The sequence below is a fragment of the Pseudophryne corroboree genome (genome assembly GCF_028390025.1).
Source record: "Pseudophryne corroboree isolate aPseCor3 chromosome 7 unlocalized genomic scaffold, aPseCor3.hap2 SUPER_7_unloc_8, whole genome shotgun sequence".
Taxonomy (NCBI): domain Eukaryota; kingdom Metazoa; phylum Chordata; class Amphibia; order Anura; family Myobatrachidae; genus Pseudophryne; species Pseudophryne corroboree.
In genome coordinates, this window is record NW_026967617.1 from 21,512 (window position 1) to 35,213 (window position 13,702).

Genomic DNA, 13,702 nt, shown 5'->3' on the forward strand with positions numbered 1-13,702 from the left:
TCTCCCAAACGAAGGACACTAGAAAGAAAATTTTAAAGCCTCCTGTTAGGCCATCATCTACACGACATAGCCCTGAATTCTCCAATGCGCAGCTCTTTGCAAAAGAGAGATATTGGCAAGGAAAAGCTGTCTTGTACCTTTACGTTTTTCTCCCAAACGAAGGACACTAGAAAGAAAATTTTAAAGCCTCCTGTTAGGCCATCATCTACACGGCATAGCCCTGAATTTTCCAATGCGCAGCTCTTTGCAAAAGAGAGATATTGGCAAGAAAAAGCTGTCTTGTACCTTTGCATTTTTCTCCCAAACGAAGGACACTAGAATGAAAATGTTAAAGCCTCCTGTTAGTGCTTCATCTACACGGTATAGCCATGAATTTTCCAATGCGTAGCTCTTTGCAAAAGAGAGATATTGGCAAGGAAAAGCTGTCTTGTACCTTTGCATTTTTCTCCCAAACGAAGGACACTAGAATGAAAATTTTAAAACCCCCTGTTAGTGCTTCATCTACACGGTATAGCCCTGAATTTTCCAATGCGTAGCTCTTTGCAAAAGAGAGTTATTGGCAAGGAAAAGCTGTCTTGTACCTTTGCATTTTTCTCCCAAATGAAGGACACTAGAAAGAAAAATTTAAAGCCTCCTGTTAGGCCATCATCTACACGGCATAGCCCTGAATTTTCCAATGCGCAGCTCTTTGCAAAAGAGAGATATTGGCAAGGAAAAGCTGTCTTGTACCTTTGCATTTTTCTCCCAAACGAAGGACACTAGAATGAAAATTTTAAAGCCTCCTGTTAGTGCTTCATCTACACGGTATAGCCCTGAATTTTCCAATGCGTAGCTCTTTGCAAAAGAGAGATATTGGCAAGGAAAAGCTGTCTTGTACCTTTGCATTTTTCTCCCAAACGAAGGACACTAGAATGAAAATTTTAAAGCCTCCTGTTAGTGCTTCATCTACACGGTATAGCCCTGAATTTTCCAATGCGTAACTCTTTGCAAAAGAGAGATATTGGCAAGGAAAAGCTGTCTTGTCCTTTGCATTTTTCTCCCAAACGAAGGACACTAGAAAGAAAATTTTAAAGCCTCCTGTTAGGCCATCATCTACACGGCATAGCCCTGAATTTTCCAATGCGCAGCTCTTTGCAAAAGAGAGATATTGGCAAGGAAAAGCTGTCTTGTACCTTTGCATTTTTCTCCCAAACGAAGGACACTAGAAAGAAAATTTTAAAGCCTCCTGTTAGGCCATCATCTACACGGCATAGCCCTGAATTTTCCAATGCGCAGCTCTTTGCAAAAGAGAGATATTGGCAAGGAAAAGCTGTCTTGTACCTTTGCATTTTTCTCCCAAACGAAGGACACTAGAAAGAAAATTTTAAAGCCTCCTGTTAGGCCATCATCTACACGGCATAGCCCTAAATTTTCCAATGCGCAGCTCTTTGCAAAAGAGAGATATTGCTAAGGAAAAGCTGTCTTGTACCTTTGCATTTTTCTCCCAAACGAAGGACACTAGAATGAAAATTTTAAAGCCTCCTGTTAGTGCTTCATCTACACGGTATAGCCCTGAATTTTCCAATGCGTAGCTCTTTGCAAAAGAGAGATATTGGCAAGGAAAAGCTGTCTTGTACCTTTGCATTTTTCTCCCAAACGAAGGACACTAGAAAGAAAATTTTAAAGCCTCCTGTTAGGCCATCATCTACACGGCATAGCCCTGAATTTTCCAATGCGCAGCTCTTTGCAAAAGAGAGATATTGCTAAGAAAAAGCTGTTTTGTACCTTTGCATTTTTCTCCCAAACGAAGGACACTAGAATGAAAATTTTAAAGCCTCCTGTTAGGCCATCATCTACACGACATAGCCCTGAATTTTCCAATGCGCAGCTCTTTGCAAAAGAGAGATATTGGCAAGGAAAAGCTGTCTTGTACCTTTGCATTTTTCTCCCAAACGAAGGACACTAGAAAGAAAATTTTAAAGCCTCCTGTTAGGCCATCATCTACACGACATAGCCCTGAATTCTCCAATGCGCAGCTCTTTGCAAAAGAGAGATATTGGCAAGGAAAAGCTGTCTTGTACCTTTACATTTTTCTCCCAAACGAAGGACACTAGAAAGAAAATTTTAAAGCCTCCTGTTAGGCCATCATCTACACGGCATAGCCCTGAATTTTCCAATGCGCAGCTCTTTGCAAAAGAGAGATATTGGCAAGAAAAAGCTGTCGTGTACCTTTGCATTTTTCTCCCAAACGAAGGACACTAGAATGAAAATGTTAAAGCCTCCTGTTAGTGCTTCATCTACACGGTATAGCCATGAATTTTCCAATGCGTAGCTCTTTGCAAAAGAGAGATATTGGCAAGGAAAAGCTGTCTTGTACCTTTGCATTTTTCTCCCAAACGAAGGACACTAGAATGAAAATTTTAAAACCCCCTGTTAGTGCTTCATCTACACGGTATAGCCCTGAATTTTCCAATGCGTAGCTCTTTGCAAAAGAGAGTTATTGGCAAGGAAAAGCTGTCTTGTACCTTTGCATTTTTCTCCCAAATGAAGGACACTAGAAAGAAAAATTTAAAGCCTCCTGTTAGGCCATCATCTACACGGCATAGCCCTGAATTTTCCAATGCGCAGCTCTTTGCAAAAGAGAGATATTGGCAAGGAAAAGCTGTCTTGTACCTTTGCATTTTTCTCCCAAACGAAGGACACTAGAATGAAAATTTTAAAGCCTCCTGTTAGTGCTTCATCTACACGGTATAGCCCTGAATTTTCCAATGCGTAGCTCTTTGCAAAAGAGAGATATTGGCAAGGAAAAGCTGTCTTGTACCTTTGCATTTTTCTCCCAAACGAAGGACACTAGAATGAAAATTTTAAAGCCTCCTGTTAGTGCTTCATCTACACGGTATAGCCCTGAATTTTCCAATGCGTAACTCTTTGCAAAAGAGAGATATTGGCAAGGAAAAGCTGTCTTGTCCTTTGCATTTTTCTCCCAAACGAAGGACACTAGAAAGAAAATTTTAAAGCCTCCTGTTAGGCCATCATCTACACGGCATAGCCCTGAATTTTCCAATGCGCAGCTCTTTGCAAAAGAGAGATATTGGCAAGGAAAAGCTGTCTTGTACCTTTGCATTTTTCTCCCAAACGAAGGACACTAGAAAGAAAAATTTAAAGCCTCCTGTTAGGCCATCATCTACACGGCATAGCCCTGAATTTTCCAATGCGCAGCTCTTTGCAAAAGAGAGATATTGGCAAGGAAAAGCTGTCTTGTACCTTTGCATTTTTCTCCCAAACGAAGGACACTAGAAAGAAAATTTTAAAGCCTCCTGTTAGGCCATCATCTACACGGCATAGCCCTAAATTTTCCAATGCGCAGCTCTTTGCAAAAGAGAGATATTGCTAAGGAAAAGCTGTCTTGTACCTTTGCATTTTTCTCCCAAACGAAGGACACTAGAATGAAAATTTTAAAGCTGTTACAGTGCCCAGCTGCTGCAAGAAATCAGCTTGAATGCTTCAGGGGCTGGGGCATAGCCAACATGAGCCCCACACCGAAGGAGGGTGGAGGTGTTTAATGCGAACTAGGGGTCATCCAAGCGCCGCAAAAGGCCGCCATGCCCTGCACGCCCCTTTTCTCTTTTCATATGCAGACGAGGGTTGAAGCCAACTTTGACCCACTGCTTGGATGACATCACCATATGCAAATCCATCTGCTGCAGGCCTTCCCCCAGGAATGCTTGCACTAGTTGTTGCATTTGGTTTGTTGTTTGGGGGTGCTTCAGTATTAGGCAGCCTTCTGCCCTCCCATGTTCATCTGAAAATATGTGTTCTCCCTGCAGTTGTTGTCCCCAGATGAGAGTTCCCTTGTGCTGCCTCAGTTGAATCTCCTTTACTTGACAGAGATGTGCCTGAGCAGCGGCCCTCCCCAGCCCTATCCCAAATCATACTTATTTTGCATAGGAGATACCATTTTCATGAAGATTGTTCTCCCAGGGTGAGGTTCATTCATTGCATTCTGGGTATGCTGACCCCTGTGATTTCCCCAAATGTGGGAAACTCGACTGCATTATTTGTGGTAGTGGGGGACTGTGTTTGTGCTTTTCTCTGGTCAGCTCTGGTAAAAGTCAGATTTATTTGTCTCAGATTTTCCTCTAGCCTTGTTCTTCTTTCGAGAGTTCCCTTGTGCTGCCTCAGTTGGATCTCCTTCACTTGACAGGGGGGTGCCCGAGCAGCGACCCTCCCCAGCTCTAGCCCAACTCCTACTTACCTGCCAGGTGAGATACTATGATCATGAAGGTGCTTCTCCCAGGGCAAGGCTCACCCATTGCACTCTGGGTGTGCTGCTCCTGTGATTTCCCCAAATGTGGGAAACTTGACTGCATAATTTGTGTTTCCCCTGGTCGGCTCTCGTATAATTCAGATCTCTTTGTCTCAGGTCTCTCTCCAGCCTAGTTTGCTGTCTGTTTCCACTTCTCTTTTCTTGAGCCGCTCCCTTCTATGCCCTTGCGCACTATCCTGACTTCTCCCGTCTGCTTACTTTGTGCCTTCCAACGCACAATGCAAACTACAGGTAGTGCTGCAGGGCCCACGCCCTTTTACTTGCCTTACAGAGCAGCTCTGGAGCTGTTACAGTGCCCAGCTGCTGCAAGAAATCAGCTTGAATGCTTCAGGGGCTGGGGCATAGCCAACATGAGCCCCACACCGAAGGAGGGTGGAGGTGTTTAATGCGAACTAGGGGTCATCCAAGCGCCGCAAAAGGCCGCCATGCCCTGCACGCCCCTTTTCTCTTTTCATATGCAGACGAGGGTTGAAGCCAACTTTGACCCACTGCTTGGATGACATCACCATATGCAAATCCATCTGCTGCAGGCCTTCCCCCAGGAATGCTTGCACTAGTTGTTGCATTTGGTTTGTTGTTTGGGGGTGCTTCAGTATTAGGCAGCATTCTGCCCTACCATGTTCATCTGAAAATATGTGTTCTCCCTGCAGTTGTTGTCCCCAGATGAGAGTTCCCTTGTGCTGCCTCAGTTGAATCTCCTTTACTTGACAGAGATGTGCCTGAGCAGCGGCCCTCCCCAGCCCTATCCCAAATCATACTTATTTTGCATAGGAGATACCATGGTCATGAAGATTGTTCTCCCAGGGTGAGGTTCAGTCATTGCATTCTGGGTATGCTGACCCCTGTGATTTCCCCAAATGTGGGAAACTCGACTGCATTATTTGTGGTAGTGGGGGACTGTGTTTGTGCTTTCCTCTGGTCAGCTCTGGTAAAAGTCAGATTTCTTTGTCTCAGATCTTCCTCTAGCCTTGTTCTTCTTTCGAGAGTTCCCTTGTGCTGCCTCAGTTGGATCTCCTTCACTTGACAGGGGGGTGCCCGAGCAGCGACCCTCCCCAGCTCTAGCCCCACTCCTACTTACCTGCCAGGTGAGATAATATGATCAGGAAGGTGCTTCTCCCAGGGAAAGGCTCACCCATTGCACTCTGGGTGTGCTGCTCCTGTGATTTCCCCAAATGTGGGACACTTGACTGCATAATTTGTGTTTCCTCTGGTCGGCTCTCGTATAATTCAGATCTCTTTGTCTCAGGTCTCTCTCCAGCCTAGTTTGCTGTCTGTTTCCACTTCTCTTTTCTTGAGCCGTTCCCTTCTATGCCCTTGCGCATTATCCTGACTTCTCCCGTCTGCTTAATTTGTGCCTTCCAACACACAATGCGAACTACAGGTAGTGCTGCAGGGCCCACACGCTTTTACTTGCCTTACAGAGCAGCTCTGGAGCTGTTACAGTGCCCAGCTGCTGCAAGAAATCAGCTTGAATGCTTCAGGGGCTGGGGCATAGCCAACATGAGCCCCACACCGAAGGAGGGTGGAGGTGTTTAATGCGAACTAGGGGTCATCCAAGCGCCGCAAAAGGCCGCCATGCCCTGCATACCCCTTTTCTCTTTTCATATGCAGACGAGTGTTTAAGCCAACTTTGACCCACTGCTTGGATGACATCACCATATGCAAATCCATCTGCTGCAGGCCTTCCCCCAGGAATGCTTGCACTAGTTGTTGCATTTGGTTTGTTGTTTGGGGGTGCTTCAGTATTAGGCGGCCTTCTGCCCTCCCATGTTCATCTTAAAATATGTGTTCTCCCTGCAGTTGTTGTCCCCAGATGAGAGTTCCCTTGTGCTGCCTCAGTTGAATCTCCTTTACTTGACAGAGATGTGCCTGAGCAGCGGCCCTCCCCAGCCCTGTCCCAAATCATACTTATTTTGCATAGGAGATACCATGGTCATGAAGATTGTTCTCCCAGGGTGAGGTTCATTCATTGCATTCTGGGTATGCTGACCCCTATGATTTCCCCAAATGTGGGAAACTCGACTGCATTATTTGTGGTAGTGGGGGACTGTGTTTGTGCTTTCCTCTGGTCAGCTCTGGTAAAAGTCAGATTTATTTGTCTCAGATCTTCCTCTAGCCTTGTTCCTCTTTCGAGAGTTCCCTTGTGCTGTCTCAGTTGGATCTCCTTCACTTAACAGGGGGGTGCCCGAGCAGTGACCCTCCCCAGCTCTAGCCCAACTCCTACTTACCTGCCAGGTGAGATACTATGATCATGAAGGTGCTTCTCCCAGGGCAAGGCTCACCCATTGCACTCTGGGTGTGCTGCTCCTGTGATTTCCCCAAATGTGGGAAACTTGACTGCATAATTTGTGTTTCCCCTGGTCGGCTCTCGTATAATTCAGATCTCTTTGTCTCAGGTCTCTCTCCAGCCTAGTTTGCTGTCTGTTTCCACTTCTCTTTTCTTGAGCCGCTCCCTTCTATGCCCTTGCGCACTATCCTGACTTCTCCCGTCTGCTTACTTTGTGCCTTCCAACGCACAATGCAAACTACAGGTAGTGCTGCAGGGCCCACGCCCTTTTACTTGCCTTACAGAGCAGCTCTGGAGCTGTTACAGTGCCCAGCTGCTGCAAGAAATCAGCTTGAATGCTTCAGGGGCTGGGGCATAGCCAACATGAGCCCCACACCGAAGGAGGGTGGAGGTGTTTAATGCGAACTAGGGGTCATCCAAGCGCCGCAAAAGGCCGCCATGCCCTGCATGCCCCTTTTCTCTTTTCATATGCAGATGAGGGTTCCAGCCAATTTTGGCCCACTGCTTGGATGACATCACCGTATGCAAATCCGTCTTCTGCAGACCTTCCCCCAGGAATGCTTGTACTAGTTGTTGCATTTGGTTTGTTGTTTGGGGGTGCTTCAGTATTAGGCAGCCTTCTGCCCTCCCATGTTCATCTGAAAATATGTGTTCTCCCTGCAGTTGTTGTCCCCAGATGAGAGTTCCCTTGTGCTGCCTCAGTTGAATCTTCTTTACTTGACAGAGATGTGCCTGAGCAGCGGCCCTCCCCAGCCCTATCCCAAAACATACTTATTTTGTATAGGAGATACCATGGTCATGAAGATTGTTCTCCCAGGGTGAGGTTCATTCATTGCATTCTGGGAATGCTGACCCCTGTGATTTCCACAAATGTGGGAAACTCGACTGCATTTTATGTGGTAGTGGGGGACTGTGTTTGTGCTTTCCTCTGGTCAGCTCTGGTAAAAGTCAGATTTCTTTGTCTCAGATCTTCCTCTAGCCTTGTTCTTCTTTCGAGAGTTCCCTTGTCCTGCCTCAGTTGGATCTCCTTCACTTGACAGGGGGGTGCCCGAGCAGCGACCCTCCCCAGCTCTAGCCCCACTCCTACTTACCTGCCAGGTGAGATAATATGATCAGGAAGGTGCTTCTCCCAGGGAAAGGCTCACCCATTGCACTCTGGGTGTGCTGCTCCTGTGATTTCCCCAAATGTGGGACACTTGACTGCATAATTTGTGTTTCCTCTGGTCGGCTCTCGTATAATTCAGATCTCTTTGTCTCAGGTCTCTCTCCAGCCTATTTTGCTGTCTGTTTCCACTTCTCTTTTCTTGAGCCGTTCCCTTCTATGCCCTTGCGCATTATTCTGACTTCTCCCGTCTGCTTAATTTGTGCCTTCCAACACACAATGCGAACTACAGGTAGTGCTGCAGGGCCCACACCCTTTTACTTGCCTTACAGAGCAGCTCTGGAGCTGTTACAGTGCCCAGCTGCTGCAAGAAATCAGCTTGAATGCTTCAGGGGCTGGGGCATAGCCAACATGAGCCCCACACCGAAGGAGGGTGGAGGTGTTTAATGCGAACTAGGGGTCATCCAAGCGCCGCAAAAGGCCGCCATGCCCTGCATACCCCTTTTCTCTTTTCATATGCAGACGAGTGTTTAAGCCAACTTTGACCCACTGCTTGGATGACATCACCATATGCAAATCCATCTGCTGCAGGCCTTCCCCCAGGAATGCTTGCACTAGTTGTTGCATTTGGTTTGTTGTTTGGGGGTGCTTCAGTATTAGGCGGCCTTCTGCCCTCCCATGTTCATCTTAAAATATGTGTTCTCCCTGCAGTTGTTGTCCCCAGATGAGAGTTCCCTTGTGCTGCCTCAGTTGAATCTCCTTTACTTGACAGAGATGTGCCTGAGCAGCGGCCCTCCCCAGCCCTGTCCCAAATCATACTTATTTTGCATAGGAGATACCATGGTCATGAAGATTGTTCTCCCAGGGTGAGGTTCATTCATTGCATTCTGGGTATGCTGACCCCTATGATTTCCCCAAATGTGGGAAACTCGACTGCATTATTTGTGGTAGTGGGGGACTGTGTTTGTGCTTTCCTCTGGTCAGCTCTGGTAAAAGTCAGATTTCTTTGTCTCAGATCTTCCTCTAGCCTTGTTCTTCTTTCGAGAGTTCCCTTGTGCTGTCTCAGTTGGATCTCCTTCACTTAACAGGGGAGTGCCCGAGCAGCGACCCTCCCCAGCTCTAGCCCAACTCCTACTTACCTGCCAGGTGAGATACTATGATCATGAAGTTGCTTCTCCCAGGGCAAGGCTCACCCATTGCACTCTGGGTGTGCTGCCCATGTGGTTTCCCCAAATGTTGGACACTTGACTGCATAATTTGTGTTTCCCCTGGTCGGCTCTCATATAATTCAGATCTCTTTGTCTCAGGTCTCTCTCCAGCCTAGTTTGCTGTCTGTTTCCACTTCTCTTTTCTTGAGCCGCTACCTTCTATGCCCTTGCGCACTATCCTGACTTCTCCCGTCTGCTTACTTTGTGCCTTCCAACGCACAATGCGAACTACAGGTAGTGCTGCAGGGCCCACACCCTTTTACTTGCCTTACAGACCAGCTCTGGAGCTGTTACAGTGCCCAACTGCTGCAAGAAATCAGCTTGAATGCTTCAGGGGCTGGGGCATAGCCAACATGAGCCCCACACCGAAGGAGGGTGGAGGTGTTTAATGCGAACTAGGGGTCATCCAAGCGCCGCAAAAGGCCGCCATGCCCTGCACGCCCCTTTTCTCTTTTCATATGCAGACGAGGGTTGAAGCCAACTTTGACCCACTGCTTGGATGACATCACCATATGCAAATCCATCTGCTGCAGGCCTTCCCCCAGGAATGCTTGCACTAGTTGTTGCATTTGGTTTGTTGTTTGGGGGTGCTTCAGTATTAGGCAGCCTTCTGCCCTCCCATGTTCATCTGAAAATATGTGTTCTCTCTGCAGTTGTTGTCCCCAGATGAGAGTTCCCTTGTGCTGCCTCAGTTGAATCTCCTTTACTTGACAGAGATGTGCCTGAGCAGCGGCCCTCCCCAGCCCTATCCCAAATCATACTTATTTTGCATAGGAGATACCATGGTCATGAAGATTGTTCTCCCAGGGTGAGGTTCATTCATTGCATTCTGGGTATGCTGACCCCTGTGATTTCCCCAAATGTGGGAAACTCGACTGCATTATTTGTGGTAGTGGGGGACTGTGTTTGTGCTTTCTTCTGGTCAGCTCTGGTAAAAGTCAGATTTATTTGTATCAGATCTTCCTCTAGCCTTGTTCTTCTTTCGAGAGTTCCCTTGTGCTGCCTCAGTTGGCTCTCCTTCACTTAACAGGGGGGTGCCCGAGCAGCGACCCTCCCCAGCTCTAGCCCAACTCCTACTTACCTGCCAGGTGAGATACTATTAAGTTGATTTTTGAAAGAAAACAATACTGTCAATATACTATTAAAACAAATTAAAATGGTAAAAGTTATTGTACTTTAAGTAAAAATAAAAGAGCTAAAATATCAATCCCAATTTTGGATTACTTTAATTAACAAAAAAAATGCATATAGCAGAGGATAGTTTCAATCTGCCTACCTCTGGGTTATGGGCCCAGCATGCTTCCATTGCAGTACTCTGCTGCACATGTAAGTGCAAGAGATCCTGAAGCACTCACTCATCATGGGAAAGTACCAATGTGTTTCTTCGTTGGTTGATCTAAGAAACATCTTACAAAAACTCTCCAGATTATTGACTTTCTAAAGTTTTTCTAGGAAACGTTCTAGATGAATGCTTATTAGCCTTTGTCAGTATGCACTTTTGCAAAGTGTCTCTGTTGCGCAATCAGTTAGTGTGTTTGGCTACTAACCAAAAGGTTGATGGTTCAATCCCACCCAGGGATGTAATTGACCTTGTGATCAGGTTTTGGTGATCTTTAAGTAGACAAGTCAAAATTTCAAACCCCCTCTTATGATGTAGGTTACCTGGCCTTCTCTGATGTAACCAGAGTTAGATTTGATTAAGTGATTTTATAAAAAACAGCTAGGAAGCACAATTTAGCAGTGGGTTGCAGAGAAAAAAAAATATGCTGGCAGAAAAATCCAATTGAGTAATTAAACAGCTCTTCATTTTCTGGCTTTATTTTTATGCTAACAAATTTGTTCTCTGAAAAGTGTCCACAAAGCCAAGTCTCTGATGAACACCTTTGTAGGGATGGTTTTTCACCTATTACTAAATTAAACTTGCTTCATTGGAAAGGCAGCAAGATGCATCCTCATTTCAATGTCTACTGAAATAATACGGGTTGACAACCAGGAAACATTAACGCCAATGCATCCTTGCTGCTTTCTCATGTGGAAGTCTGTTTAATGTGAAAACAAGGTGATATCTAAGTAGCACACAGGTAAGGAATTAAGAAAATCTTTATTTAAGGGTGAAGATGTTTCTCACAAAATTGTTGCCCCAATGCATCATTGAAATTCAAGCTGGAAAGATGATTTTAATATATCACTTGTACATTTTGTATTGCTCTTCTGGTGACAATGTAGTTTGTTTTTGTCAATTACCATTTTAATAATAGGGTAAAGAAAATTAAGTGGATTTTTGAAAGAAAACAATACTGTCAATATACTTTTAAAACAAATTAAGATGGTAAAAGTTATTGATCTTTAAGTAAAAATAAAAGAGCTAAAATATCAATCCCAGTTTTGGATTACTTTAATTAAAAAAAATGCATATAGCAGAGGATAGTTTCAATCTGCCTACCTCTGGGTTATGGGCCCAGCATGCTTCCATTGCAGTACTCTGCTGCACATGTAAGTGCAAGAGATCCTGAAGCACTCACTCATCATGGGAAAGTACCAATGTGTTTCTTCGTTGGTTGATCTAAGAAACATCTTACAAAAACTCTCCAGATTATTGACTTTTTAAAGTTTTTCTAGGAAACATTCTAGATGAATGCTTATTAGCCTTTGTAAGTATGCACTTTTGCAAAGTGTCTCTGTGGTGCAATCAGTTAGTGTGTTTGGCTACTAACCAAACGGTTGGTGGTTCAATCCCACCCAGGGATGTAATTGACCTTGTGATCAGGTTTTGGTGATCTTTAAGTAGACAAGTCAAAATTTCAAACCCCCTCTTATGATGTAGGGTACCTGGCCTTCTCTGATGTAACCAGAGTTAGATTTGATTAAGTGATTTTATAAAAAACAGCTAGGAAGCACAATTTAGCAGTGAGTTGCAGAGAAAAAAAATATGCTGGCAGAAAAATCCAATTGAGTGATTAAACAGCTCTTCATTTTCTGGCTTTATTTTTATGCTAACAAATTTGTTCTCTGAAAAGTGTCCACAAAGCCAAGTCTCTGATGAACACCTTTGTAAGGATGGTTTTTCACCTATTACTAAATTAAACTTGCTTCATTGGAAAGGCAGCAAGATGCATCCTCATTTCAATGTCTACTGAAATAATACAGGTTGACACCAGGAAACATTAACGCCAATGCATCCTTGCTGCTTTCTCATGTGGAAGTCTGTTTAATGTGAAAACAAGGTGATATCTAATTATAAGGATATTCAAGAGAGCATAAGCCACGCTACTGAGGAAGGACTTTGGTCTGAAACGCGTCTAGCGTGGCTTCTTGGACTGATACCCTGCATGGTTATAGATCGTAGGTTTGCTACAGCATTTACATTCCGGAAGTGAGTGTTGTAATCCTCCAAACATCAGGAACTCACCTATGCTGATTTACCATTGGGGAACCCGTTATGCTGTGACGTCATAATTTGCGTTTCAATCGCCAGGAAAGAGGTCACATCCATTACCAGTCTATTTTACAATAAGACCAGATACGGTAATGGATGTGACCTCTTTCCTGGCGATTGAAACGCAAATTATGACGTCACTTCCGGTTCCGGTGTTTGGAAAAAGACTGTGGAACGCATATGAACCATTTCCGGTTGAATGGAACGCAAACCGCGATGTCACTTCCGGTTCCGGTTTTGCGCACGGACGGCGCAAATCAGCGGGGATTGGAAGCATCTGTTCACTTCTTATATAAGGATATTCAAGAGAGCATAAGCCACGCTACTGAGGAAGGACTTTGGTCTGAAACGCGTCTAGCGTGGCTTCTTGGACTGATACCCTGCATGGTTATAGATCGTAGGTCTGCTACAGCATTTACATTCCGGAAGTGAGTGTTGTAATCCTCCAAACATCAGGAACTCACCTATGCTGATTTACCATTGGGGAACCCGTTATGCTGTGTTTTTACAAGTGTTTGTAAGTGCATATTTGTATTAAAATATTGTCTGCTGCTTTTACATACTTGCACTATCTATATTTCTTTTCTGTGGTATTATACACCTTATCATGGAGTTAATTTGAAGGATCCAACGTACACCTGGAATCGATGCAACTACTAGATGCTGAAATTGCCACTACAGGAATACTATCAGGCTCAAATCAAACCTCATGTTTGTAAGTGGATTCCTGTAATAAAATTTGTATTTTGTTTTAAATAATCTGCACTATCATATATTTTTTGTTCTTTTTAAATGGTAAACTGTGGAAATCTACGGATTAAGACTACTCTACATTTGTGCTGATTACTTCCCTAAACGTTAACTATTACTAATTGACCTATTATCCACACTGGTGATTAGTTTTTTGCATGAAGTGTTCCGAAATTATTTTGTGAATGTGGTACTCTCCTTAGCGCTGGAGTGTGTATATCTATCTTTTTCTTTTACTTGAAGTAGACAAGTCAAAATTTCAAACCCCCTCTTATGGTGTAGGGTACCTGGCCTTCTCTGATGTAATCAGAGTTAGATTTGATTCAGTGATTTTATAAAAACAGCTAGGAAGCACAATTTAGCAGTGGGTTGCAGAGAAAAAGAAATATGCTGGCAGAAAAATCCAATTGAGTGATTAAACAGCTCTTCATTTTCTGGCTTTATTTTTATGCTAACAAATTTGTTCTCTGAAAAGTGTCCACAAAGCCAAGTCTCTGATGAACACCTTTGTAAGGATGGTTTTTCACCTATTACTAAATTAAACTTGCTTCATTGGAAAGGCAGCAAGATGCATCCTCATTTCAATGTCTACTGAAATAATACAGGTTGACAC

General features: G+C 44.4%; 10 non-coding genes and 1 pseudogene across 10 annotated transcripts; all 11 read left to right on the forward strand.

The window, feature by feature from the left end:
- Positions 1–3,910: 3,910 nt before the first annotated feature.
- LOC134987263 (U1 spliceosomal RNA) lies at positions 3,911–4,074 on the forward strand. Its single transcript, XR_010192959.1, has one exon. It is a non-coding gene; the product is annotated as a U1 spliceosomal RNA (small nuclear RNA).
- A 152-nt stretch (positions 4,075–4,226) lies between these two features.
- On the forward strand, positions 4,227–4,389 carry LOC134987205 (U1 spliceosomal RNA). The gene has a single exon (XR_010192905.1). It is a non-coding gene; the product is annotated as a U1 spliceosomal RNA (small nuclear RNA).
- A 671-nt stretch (positions 4,390–5,060) lies between these two features.
- On the forward strand, positions 5,061–5,224 carry LOC134987246 (U1 spliceosomal RNA). The gene has a single exon (XR_010192943.1). It is a non-coding gene; the product is annotated as a U1 spliceosomal RNA (small nuclear RNA).
- Positions 5,225–5,376: 152 nt separating this feature from the next.
- On the forward strand, positions 5,377–5,539 carry LOC134987203 (U1 spliceosomal RNA). The gene has a single exon (XR_010192903.1). It is a non-coding gene; the product is annotated as a U1 spliceosomal RNA (small nuclear RNA).
- A 671-nt stretch (positions 5,540–6,210) lies between these two features.
- LOC134987247 (U1 spliceosomal RNA) lies at positions 6,211–6,374 on the forward strand. Its single transcript, XR_010192944.1, has one exon. It is a non-coding gene; the product is annotated as a U1 spliceosomal RNA (small nuclear RNA).
- A 152-nt stretch (positions 6,375–6,526) lies between these two features.
- Positions 6,527–6,689, forward strand: LOC134987206 (U1 spliceosomal RNA). Its single transcript, XR_010192906.1, has one exon. It is a non-coding gene; the product is annotated as a U1 spliceosomal RNA (small nuclear RNA).
- Positions 6,690–7,360: 671 nt separating this feature from the next.
- LOC134987197 (U1 spliceosomal RNA) lies at positions 7,361–7,524 on the forward strand. The gene has a single exon (XR_010192897.1). It is a non-coding gene; the product is annotated as a U1 spliceosomal RNA (small nuclear RNA).
- Positions 7,525–7,676: 152 nt separating this feature from the next.
- LOC134987204 (U1 spliceosomal RNA) lies at positions 7,677–7,839 on the forward strand. Its single transcript, XR_010192904.1, has one exon. It is a non-coding gene; the product is annotated as a U1 spliceosomal RNA (small nuclear RNA).
- A 671-nt stretch (positions 7,840–8,510) lies between these two features.
- LOC134987248 (U1 spliceosomal RNA) lies at positions 8,511–8,674 on the forward strand. The gene has a single exon (XR_010192945.1). It is a non-coding gene; the product is annotated as a U1 spliceosomal RNA (small nuclear RNA).
- A 152-nt stretch (positions 8,675–8,826) lies between these two features.
- Positions 8,827–8,968, forward strand: LOC134987233 (U1 spliceosomal RNA; annotated as a pseudogene).
- A 692-nt stretch (positions 8,969–9,660) lies between these two features.
- Positions 9,661–9,824, forward strand: LOC134987256 (U1 spliceosomal RNA). Its single transcript, XR_010192952.1, has one exon. It is a non-coding gene; the product is annotated as a U1 spliceosomal RNA (small nuclear RNA).
- The last annotated feature ends 3,878 nt before the right edge of the window (positions 9,825–13,702 follow it).